This window comes from Chiloscyllium punctatum, chromosome 8 (assembly GCF_047496795.1).
Source record: "Chiloscyllium punctatum isolate Juve2018m chromosome 8, sChiPun1.3, whole genome shotgun sequence".
Taxonomy (NCBI): domain Eukaryota; kingdom Metazoa; phylum Chordata; class Chondrichthyes; order Orectolobiformes; family Hemiscylliidae; genus Chiloscyllium; species Chiloscyllium punctatum.
In genome coordinates, this window is record NC_092746.1 from 94,827,145 (window position 1) to 94,838,501 (window position 11,357).

Below are 11,357 nucleotides of genomic sequence, written 5' to 3' on the forward strand. Positions count from 1 at the left end.
TGTCATGGTGTTATATATTCATAACAGAACAGAAATACCAACTGTTCTGTTAAGATTATTTGGTATTACAGTTCTCTGGCATACTGAAATCCAAAATTCAGAATCCTTCAGGGAAGAAGTTTCACAACCGTCAATTCTCAACCCCTTGTCCTGATACCGTGTACCCTAGCTCTAGACTATGCAGCTAGGTAAACCAGCCCCTTAGTTTTCACTTCATTGAACCATCATTAGTCATATGATTTAATGAGATCATATCTCACTCTTCTAAACTCAAGAGATTGTCAACCAATTTTATTTGGTCTCTCCTCATACAACAACTTTCTCACTGAAGGATCAATCTAGTGAACTTAAACATTGCTAAAAAGAGACATGAGGTTAAAGCTTTTTGCCTTGCACTCATCTGGACTGGAAGCAACCTGAAAAAGGAAAAATAATTATATGGCACAGTAGGTGAATGCTGATTGGTTGGCCTATGGTTCCCATGGAGATGCAACAGGAACATTTATGTTCACACATTGTACCTTCTTCACTGTGGAAAGGACTATGGAGACAGTGAATCCCCTCTACATCCTGAAGGCAAAACACTAACAAGTTGCATTGATTTGCCTGTCTGAATTTAATCAGTTAACTAAGACAGTTAACAATTTCTGTTGCATCTTTATGTCGACCACATCCAAACAATCAGCACCTTCTTCCTATTCTGTACAAATTGGTTTTATCCTCTCAAAATTGATTTTCTTTTTTTTCAGTGTGTTGTGATTCAAAACTGAATAAGTCAGATACAAGAGTGGAACCTTATTTGATAGTCCACAAGTTTTATCTTTATTTTTGTTTCCCACAAAAGTCAGTCACTGTGCATTTTTGCAAGAGGTTACCAATGTACTTTTAATAAAATGACATAGAAGCTTACTACACAAAAGAAAAACACAAACTGCACAAAACTGACAAGAACTATTGGAACAATCTCATCACACTCATTAGAAAGAAAGCTTAATCTCTTTTATCCTAATAATACCTTCACAAAAACATCAATGAAGTATCACTCCCTCTCCTCGCTAAAGCTTGTTATTCAGTTGGAACAGCTGTAGTTAGTTTCATTTTGACAATTTCTGCATACTCAGTGGGTGAGACTTTTTTTGGTTAATGACACAACACAAGACCTCTAAAGAAACTGCTAACTCAGTCCACTATTGCTTACCATGGGTACCTCAGATTCAGGCTTTCGCCAATTTTGGATGATGTTTTCCTCTCTGACAGCTTTCTACTTCTGGAGTTTTCTTGTCACTGACCTCTAAGGACCTCACGACGTGTGTCTGGACCTGATTGCTTGGAGCCTACAACAAACAGCACCTCTGCTGTCCTGGGCATCCACCCCCTGCGTGAACTTGCTTCCAGCCCCTTCTCTCTCTCTCTCTTTCTCCCTCTCCAACAGTCATAAACCTCCAGCCGGCAAACTTACATTAATAATAATAATTCGTTCCCAGGTGAATGCTAATCATTTCGCTGTATTTATACGACTTCTTGTAAATGTTGTTGTGAAGTCAATGCTCAAGATGACTTTGACCTTTTAAAAAAGTACATCCCCTTAGAACTGTAAAAGTAAAATCATTTTCTCCCCTCCACTTTACAACTCAAATTTCAAATCAGAATAATATATTATGAACCTTCAAACCAGGTGCAAGATGAAAATGTCCCTTTTCAGTTATGTAATGGCCTTTAACACCAAGCCATCAAATGAACCTTTGTTGCACCCCCTCTGAGCTAAATACATCCTTCTTACAAAAAGGAGATCAAAATTGTACACATGCTGCAAAGTTCTTTCTTCTTTTTAAGTGAAGAGGAAAAAAAGGATAACCATATTCTTCTTACTTTGCTACAATCAAAGTGGTCTCTGCATTTCTGGGCGATACCTAGCTGCTGCCAGTGTCACGAGTGTATGCCACCGCGCCCCCCCCCCGCCCTCCTCCTCCCCTCCCTTTGGTTCCACATGATCCATAGCAGCACAAACATTACTGATGTTCCAATGTATTGCAATAGAATGAAGACAGCGGAGTTGGCTTAATGATTTCTTTAGCAATTAGTCTCCACTAATAGATGTCTTGCAGTGTGAACAGACTGCTTTAAGTTAATCACTGTTGTTTCTCTAGTAATGGGTTCCAGACGACAGATGATGTGTTTAGTTCTTTCTCCCCCCCATGATTGAAAGCTGGCAAAAGGCCGAACTTCTCCTAAAGGGTAACGTGGTGGTGACTTAAACTCTCCCAGTGGTGGTAATTATCTGATATTTGCAGCACTGTGAGGGGCCTGAGTTACAATGGAATTTGTGAATGAGCCTGTGGGTGTCTTCATCTGAAATATGACTCTGTTGAGACACAGTTTGCAGCAATGGCAGGTTTAAAAGTTGGGTAAGATTTACTAAAGAGTTAAAATACAACTTAAAGTGAAAACTGGAGTTAGAATTAATAAGGTGTTCTCTGTCCATTACTGATCTTATCCAACTATTGTGGTCATATGTTATTGTCCTCATCTCAAACTGATAGCAGCTGAATAAAATCCCTCCAAAACATCTTTTGGTGCTATTCCTATTTCTCAGTAAGAATAGAATCTATTCAGTCAAATAAGGCAACAAATTCTCATCTTATCTATGGTTAAACTAAGGAGATTGTTTTTTTCTTTCTGTGTTTGTGAAATGTGCAGATTTTGTGGAAATAATGTTAGATTGAGGCACTTTGGAATGACATGACACTGCTGAAGCAATTTCTGTCTCTCAAACGATGCCTCTCCCTGCCCTTTAGAAGACTCCTAAGGAACAAGAGTTACTTTTCCGGTCTTTGCAACAGAGTTTTCAAAGTTCTGTATATCTTCCTTAATGTCATATATTAAGCACCATATGTTTTTTTCTTAAAAAGAAACTATGTTTGGTTGTCAAGTCTTGAACAAACAACAATAAGTTTTACAGGTTAGAACAGTAATGAAAGATACAATACAAATACAACTTATTTTTGACACTCAGAATCAACATGGGGTAAATATGGGTAATATACTTCAATCGAACATCTCGTAGTATATATAAAAATGGCAATTGTAATTAAGATAGATCCTATGGATTTCTCAGCAACTCCCGCCAGACAGTAATGACAAGGTGGGTCATCAAATCTCATTAAACTTCACAAGGATTACAGTTCTTCACTTTTGCTGTTTCAACCTTCAACCAGGAAAGCAGGAGGTGGGCCACTATATTTAGTGTGTGACCTTGTAAGACAACAGGAAGAGTGGTTGAAAAATGTGTTGCTGGAAAAGCGCAGCAGGTTAGGCAGCATCTAAGGAGCAGGAGAATCGACGTTTCGGGCATAAGCCCTTCTTCAGGGAAGAGTGGTTGTCAATAATTGAACACTTAGTCAATATCGATCTGTCTCGCTTCTGCTTCTGTTACAGACTTATGTTGGAGATCAAACCAGAGTAAACACCGAGGGATAAGATTTTGTCTTCCGTGCCTGGGTAGTAATCTGAGAGATCAGTTCACCCAGCTATTATGGCATCAAGCAACTTTTTTCTCATTGAAATTAATGCATTGATAATTGGGCACTTTTTTAAACAAGCATTCTGTCAGGTACTGCTCAAGAGGCGAAAACAAAAAGTTGCCTTAGATTGTTCTGTTCTACATTGTGGGGATAAACAAGAAAACATTACTCTCGGTGTTTCTCCTTTCCAAAGTACAAAAAGCAAAATGCAAATCATTGAACGCTTGCCAATTATTTTCCATGCTGCATGTAAGCAGCAGCAGCCATCCTGAGCACATATTTCTTCAGGCAGCTGCTTTGCATAATGCACATTACATGATTATAATTTTGTTTTTCTGTCCCCCAAAAAAAATCAGTTGAATCATCAGAAAGTGGCTGACCCACAGTCAGCAGAGGAGACACCCCTTGTGGTCACATTGACATCTAAATAGACTGATAATTAATCTCAATTAAACACTTATGTTTACAATTAATCTTAGTGTGATGCCAGTGGTGTATAACTTTCCATTGACAACTGGATGTTAAGATCCTGTACATTAAACACGAGAAGTCATTGATCCTATGCTAATTAAAGGTTTTATTGATGTCTACAATAATTTACAGTAACGATTATGTTAAATGTTACATTTAGCAATAGGTAATCACTTAATACAATATTTAAAATGTTTATTCAGTTTAGAAAGCTATCTTTCTCACTTCGTATAAATAAATTACAACTTGTTTCCATGAAACGTCTGTTTCTTAAAAAAAATTTGCATTCCTTATTAATTGTGTGCTACACATTCTACCACTTACTAAGCATACGGTTGAATGTTTTCCCATTGACAGTAGTGGACACAACTGATGAATCTTTTAGATAAAGAATAAATAGGCAAGGGCAACAAATGCTTGTCTTTCCAACAATGCTAACAACCCATTGAAGGGATTTAAAAAGCTTTGATGTGGTGCTTCTTTTCGGAGTGGATAGTGGAAGTGCTGAGCGGACTGCGCATCCTGGCCCATTCTGGTGCTGTTCTCCACCCCATTGTAGTTACCAGTCTGCAGCCAAGTCAACTCAGTTCACATTATACTGGATTAGTGGTGCTGGAAGAGCACAGCAGTTCAGGCAGCATCCAACGAGCAGCGAAATCGACGTTTCAGGCAAAAGCCCTTTGAAGGGCTTTTGCCCGAAACGTCGATTTCGCTGCTCGTTGGATGCTGCCTGAACTGCTGTGCTCTTCCAGCACCACTAATCCAGTATTTGCTTTCCAGCATCTGCAGTCATTGTTTTTACCTCAGTTCACATTATATCAAGGCACAGTTGAGTGCACTGAATATAAAACTATGGACTCTGGCTGTAGTATTATGTTCCAGAATTAGCTATGGCTTAACCAGACTATCCCAATATAGTTACAATACTGTCACCTAGATAGTTTTAAACAACCCATTCAGACCATGTTATTTTGTATCTCTAGAGCACGTGAGACTTGAACCTGGATCTCCTAGGTCAGATGTAGGGACACTACCAATGTGCCACAACTGCCCTCTACAATACCATCAACTACCTAACACTTCAGAAAAGAATGTTCAGATGTGTCCTGTCGACAAAAATCAGGACAACCCTGGTCCATACAATAACCATCCCATCAGTCTGCTCTCAAAAATCTGCAATTGACAATGCAATCAAGGGGCACTTACTTAGTTCAATAACACTCACTTTGGGTTCCTCTGGGCCACTCAGCTCCAGACCTAATTGCAGTTTTGTTCCCAACAAGACTGAAAGGGATAAATTCAAGAGATGCAGTGACGATCAGGACCTTTGATTTCAAAGCAACATTTTGACTAAGAGTGATATCACGGAGGTCTGGTAAAACTTTCTAATGATCAGAATAATACCTAACATTAAAGAGGATGATTAGTCATTAGAGATCATTTATTCTGATTCCAGGATATCATTGCTGGAGTACCTATGGGTGGTATCCTTGGACCAACCACCTTCAGCTGCTTCACCCATGACCTTCCCTGTATGCTATTGTCAGAGGGGTTCATGCCCTCATTTCCATCTTGGGTCTGATGTAGGGTTCCAGTGAAACCCAAATGATGCCCCTCTCCCCCACCCCCCCCCCCCCCACCCACCCCCCCCCCCCCCACCCCCCCCACCCCCCAAACTCACCCCATTGTCTTGTTTGCATGGGCTTGTCTCAGCAAAGTTGATCTATTCTCTATCATTCTCACCTACCATTATTACGTATTGTGCATCCACACCATTCTAACCATTAGCTTTTCTTTCATCTTTGGCGCTGGGTCTCGTCACCATCTGGTCCATTCACTTCTCCTCCCATTTTGTCAACAGCATAAACACGAACATTTGCCACCGCCCCCTTCAATTCCAAAGAAAAATTGGTAGACTCAAAACATTAACGCTGTTTCGAGCTATGCAGATGCTGCCACACTTTCTGAGTTTCTTCAGCACTTTCTATTTGATTTCAAAAGTGGAGATTCTCACTGATAATTACAACAGCAGCCAAGCCATACACAATCTTGACTTGGAACTATATCATCATACCTTCACTGTCACTAAGTCAGAGGGACTGCAGTGGTCTAAGAAGGCAGCTCACTGCCACGCACTCAACCGTGATTAAGAATGGGCACTCAATACTCACTTTGCCAAACAAAAGCTTGAGTTTCATGTGATACAGAAAATTGGAGATTCACATTGTCTTCAAACCTTTAACTCATGGGATATCCATACAAATGTTCAGCATGGTCATGTGCACTTTACCGATTGATAAGTATCAGGGCGAGCAGGAACAGTCTCTATCTTTTCTACAATATCATATTTATAGTGTAAAATACAACAATGCGGCAAAAGTGTATTTTTAGAACTGATGATGGACTTTTTGATAACTTCATACAATATATGTAGGGATGTCAGAGGGCTGGCAAGTGTCAAGGCAACATTCTGTTCGGAGTGATATTGTTGCTTTAGTAACGTATGTTTGAAGCAGCAGCCAGAGATCCACGAATGGAAAGAAAAGAGCCCTAAGGACTGGTGTCTTGTTATCATTATCTTCAGGGCAGAATCTAGCAGCCTGTGGAATAAATCTGTGCTCAGAATATCGAGAGTGAGGCATCACAAGCATCGAAAAGCCTTACATTGCTGTTTTGAGGAGAATCCTAAATCTACTTGTATTAAAATGTTTCCTCACACACACAATAATCCGGGGCTTTGTGCAAAGTGTTATCACAAAATAGGATTTATAATAAAAGCAGAGAACACTAGTAGTGAACAAGTTCAACAGAATCTGTCAAGCAAAAAGCTAGGGCACTAAGGGGGGGACATGATTGAGATGTATAGAATTATGAGGGGCTCAGGGTAGACAGGAGGAGGGATCAATGATCAAGGAGAATAGATTTAAAGTAAGGAGCAGGAGGTGTAGAGTGGACATGAGGAAATGTTTTTCACCCAGAAGGAGATGGGAAGCTCAAATTCCTTGTTTTTGAAGTGGTAAGGGCAGAAACACTTGTAACATTAAACATTGTGATGTGCACTTGCAATGCCAAAGTATACAAGTCATGAACCAAGTTGTGTAAAATGGGATTAGAAATGTTAGGTGGTTGTTTTTGACTGGTGCAGACTCAATGGGTCGAAAAGCCTTTTTCTGATCTGTAGACTTCTTTGACAGGATGTTTCAATGGCAGTGGTGTAGATGGGAAAACAATGACTCATGGAAATGTTAACTTAGCTTCTCAAGATGAACTTGCCATATGTTTGCAATATTAGTCCAGATTTCCAAAATTTGCACTTTTTTTTATTAACCTGCATTTTTGATTATTCTGCAATCGTTTGTTTCTTGGAAAAGTCCAATCCTCTGAAAGACTGTGACAAACTTGCATACAGCTGGATCTTACCTTTCCTTTGCAGTCTCCTGTAGGATTTCAATTTGAATAGAATCCACAATTGGACTTGATCAGTGAACAGAGTGGACAGCTATGTAGAACAGTCCATCTTCCATAGTTACACTGCCACCACTCCCCACCTCTTCCTCCGCTACATTGATGACTGCATTGGTGCCACCTTGTGCTCCCGCGAGGAGGTTGAGCAATTCATCAACTTCACCAACACATTCCACCTGACCTTAAATTCATCTGGACCAGCCCTGACACCTCCCTCCCCTTCCTGGACCTCTCCATCTCCATGAACGACGACCGACTTGACACTGACTTTTTTTTACAAACCCGACTCCCACAGCTACCTGGATTACACCTCTTCCTACCCCACCTCCTGTAAAAATGCTACCCCGTATTCCCAATTCTTCCACCTCTGCCGTATCTGCTCCCAGGAGGATCAGTTCCACCACAGAACACACCAGATGCCCTGCTTCTTTAGAGATCACAATTTCTCTTCTCATGTGGTTGAACATGCCCTCCAACGCATCTTGTCCACATCCCGCACCTCCGCCCTCAGACCCCACCCCTCCAACCGTAACAAGGACAGAACCCCCTTGGTCCTCACTTTCCACCTACCAACCTTCGCATTAACCATATCATCCGCCGACATTTCTGCCACCTCCAAACGGACCAGGGATATATTTCCCTCCCCACCCCTTTCCGCCTTCCATAAAGACTGTTCCCTCCGTGACTACCTGGTCAGGTCCACACCCCCCAACAACCCACCCTCCCATCCTGGCACCCTCCCCTGCCACCGCAGGAATTGCAAAACCTGCGCCCACACCTCCTCCCTCACCACCAAGGCCCTAAAGGAGCCTTCCACATCCATCAAAGTTTCACCGGCACATCCACCAATGTCATTTATTGTACCCATTGCTCCCGATGGGGTCTCTTCTACATTGGGGAGACTGGACGCCTCCTAGCAGAGCGCTTTAGGGAACATCTCCAGGACACCCGCACCAATCAACCACACCGCCCCGTGGCCCAGCATTTCAACTCCCCCTCCCACTCTGCCGAGGACATGGAGGTCCTGGGCCTCCTTCACCACCGCTCCCTCACCACCCGACGCCTGAAGAAGAACACCTCATCTTCCACCTCGGAACACTTCAACCCCAGGGCATCAATGTGGACTTCACCAGTTTCCTCATTTCCCCTCTCCCCCACCTTACTACAATTCCAACCTTCCAGCTGAGCACTGTCCCCATGACCTGTCCTACCTGCCAATCTCCCTTCCCACCTATCCGCTCCACCCTCCTCTCTGACCTATCACCTTCATCCTCACCCCCCATTCACCTATTGTACTCTTTGCTACCTTCCCCCCAGCCCCACCCCCATTTATGTCTCCAACCTGGAGGCTTCCTGCCTCTATTCCTAATGAAGGGCTTTTGCAAAATGTCGATTTTCCTGCTCCTCCGATGATGCCTGACCTGCTGTGCTTTTCCAGCACCACTCTGATCTAAACTCTGGTTTCCAGCATCTGCAGTCCTCACTTTTGCCTGGATGATCCTAATTGCCATTTCTAGACTCACATTTGAATTTCCTTGTATTTCTCAGTAATCTCTAACTTCGAACATCGTAAACCCTGGGAATAGCTTGCAACATAATTCAGTTTCGTTCTGATTGCGTCCAGCCAGTACCTCTGTAGCAAATCCATTCTCAATGCTTTGTAAGTATCTGGTATTATTTTCTTCACCACACCACAATCATATTGTTATGTGGAATGCACATCATTTACATTGCAACGATTAGACATTGTCCAACTTACAGCTTTGTATAAAAATCATTTCCAGTTGTTTTTTTTTAAATCACCAAACGTTCCTTAAGTGAAAAAAAAGCAGGGGTACCTGATACATCGGCTGTTAGCTTGGAACTGAGCCTCATAGGTCAGCAAGTTGACAGATTGATTAAAATAAAACAACGTATTGCAGACGTTGGAAATCTGTATTAAAACAGAAGGTGTGAGAAAAATTCAGCAGTTTTGGCAAAAAGCTGGCAAATTAGATGGTCACTTAGAGGGGCAAAAGCTTGGGAGGAGGAATGGCAAATAAACTGTTCACAAATCTACAGAAGTGAACATGCAGGCTTGAGCAGTTGGATTGAATGGTTTAAATCGGTTGGTATACATCCAGATAGAGTGAAATCCATATGGATTTCCACACATTTAGATTACATTTTATATTGTATTCCTTAATTTCTTTGCAAATATTTTACCAATATGTATGTACATCTATGTGAATACTTCAAAGCTGAGAAGCAATGAATAATATTTTAAAAACACACCTTAATTTAGCCCACTTTCTTGTAATGGTTATTGTGTAAACTGTAAATAAAATCATTCAGCAATTGTTGCAGGAACACATAGTATAGCACCATCCAAACCACATTACAATGTGCATTTCTTTAATGCATATCCTTAAAAAAAGTAGAACAATTAGAATTTACAATTAATATCATAAAATTCTCCTTTGCAAGTAAAACATATCTGTACTTATAAATGCAGAATTTTCATTGACATTAATGCACAATATCAATTGCTAAAAGTTAATTGCTAAATGGTAGAGTGCACAAGACTGAAGGCTCACCTAAATCTCCTAAATTCTTGCACCGACCCTGGTCTGGAACCACCCGTGGAGAGAAATAGAGTGCCTGCTTTGTGCTGAATCTGACTAACATGGTCCTCGACAGCCTTGGAATATTTAGTGACAGGGTAGCCAGCATTCCTGATTCAAATCCTGTTGGAAATGCACATCTGGAGGTTGTATGGGAAAAGTAATATCCATTGTCAAGCTCTCACCTAAAGAATGCCCCCCCCCTCAGGTTCAGTAATGGAAAACTGCTGATATCCAAGTCTCCACATATCTCAACAGCAGTCTGCTTTTAAGTAGTTGACAAAGTGGAAGGTAGAGGAGAGAAGAAATGTTTTCTGTTTTAAAATTGCAAAGGCAATTTAAGAAAAAGAAAGCGTCTGATTGGTTAATAGTTTTCTGTAGAGTTTAAAATCAGAACACCAGGTTACAGTCATACTGGTTCATTTGGAAGCACTAGTTTTTGGAGCACTGCTCCTTCAGGTGGTTGTCTTGATGAAGGAGCAGCGCTCCAAAAGCTAATGCTTCCAAATAAATCTGTTGGACTACAAACTGTTGTTGTGTGATTTTTAACTTTATACACCCCAGTCCAACATTGGCACTTTCCATTCAGTCTTCTGTAGGACTTTATTCAATGTAGTGACATTTGTAGGGGTCCAGCTCCTTCACTTACTTATTGCTATTATTAGTATCGCACCCACATCTCACAGCTTGCTTACACTGCCAGCTATTCAACCGTGACAGCACCTCGATTGTTGCCAGGATACCAGGTACTGACCTGCATTATTCACTGCTTATAGGCACACATCAGCTGCATGGTGAGGGAATTGAAACCTTTTCAAATCTATGTTTGGCAGAACAGACAAGTATCACCACAAGCTCCATTCATGCAGTCAATGGCAACCTGAAATCTCTAGCTCCAGCGTATTCCACACTCTAACATTACTGCTAAGCGAGAAAACCAACACTAGTTCAATGACCAGTGCAGGTCTGAGAAAGGGTCACTTGACCCATAATGTTAACACTGATTTTTCTACATAGACGCTGAGTTTTTTTCAGGAATTTCTGCTTTTGATTCTGATTTATAGCATCTGCAGTTCTTTCGGATGTTTTATTTAGTGCGGAATGTCATGTCAGGAATAGCATCAGATGTACCTAAAAATGACATGCCATCGAAGTGAGGCTATAGCAGAAAATTACATGCAGACGATGCAATGCAAACAGTGTGCAACCCTCAAAGGGGTACTGTAACAAAATCAATCATTCAAAATTGCAATTAAAACACATGCTAAAAAGTCATTTAGGACATTAATAATTATGC

General features: G+C 41.1%; 1 long non-coding RNA gene across 1 annotated transcript in view; it reads right to left on the minus strand.

Annotated features, from left to right (window-relative positions):
• The window catches only part of LOC140480262 (uncharacterized), a 192,368-nt gene extending 182,236 nt beyond the window's left edge, over positions 1 to 10,132 (minus strand). The window contains exons 1-2 of the long non-coding RNA XR_011961237.1: positions 10,034 to 10,132; positions 9,296 to 9,390 (exon numbers count right to left, since the gene is read on the minus strand). This is a non-coding gene — a long non-coding RNA (uncharacterized lncRNA). The remainder of the gene's footprint in view (positions 1 to 9,295; positions 9,391 to 10,033) is intronic.
• Between the last annotated feature and the right edge of the window lie 1,225 nt (positions 10,133 to 11,357).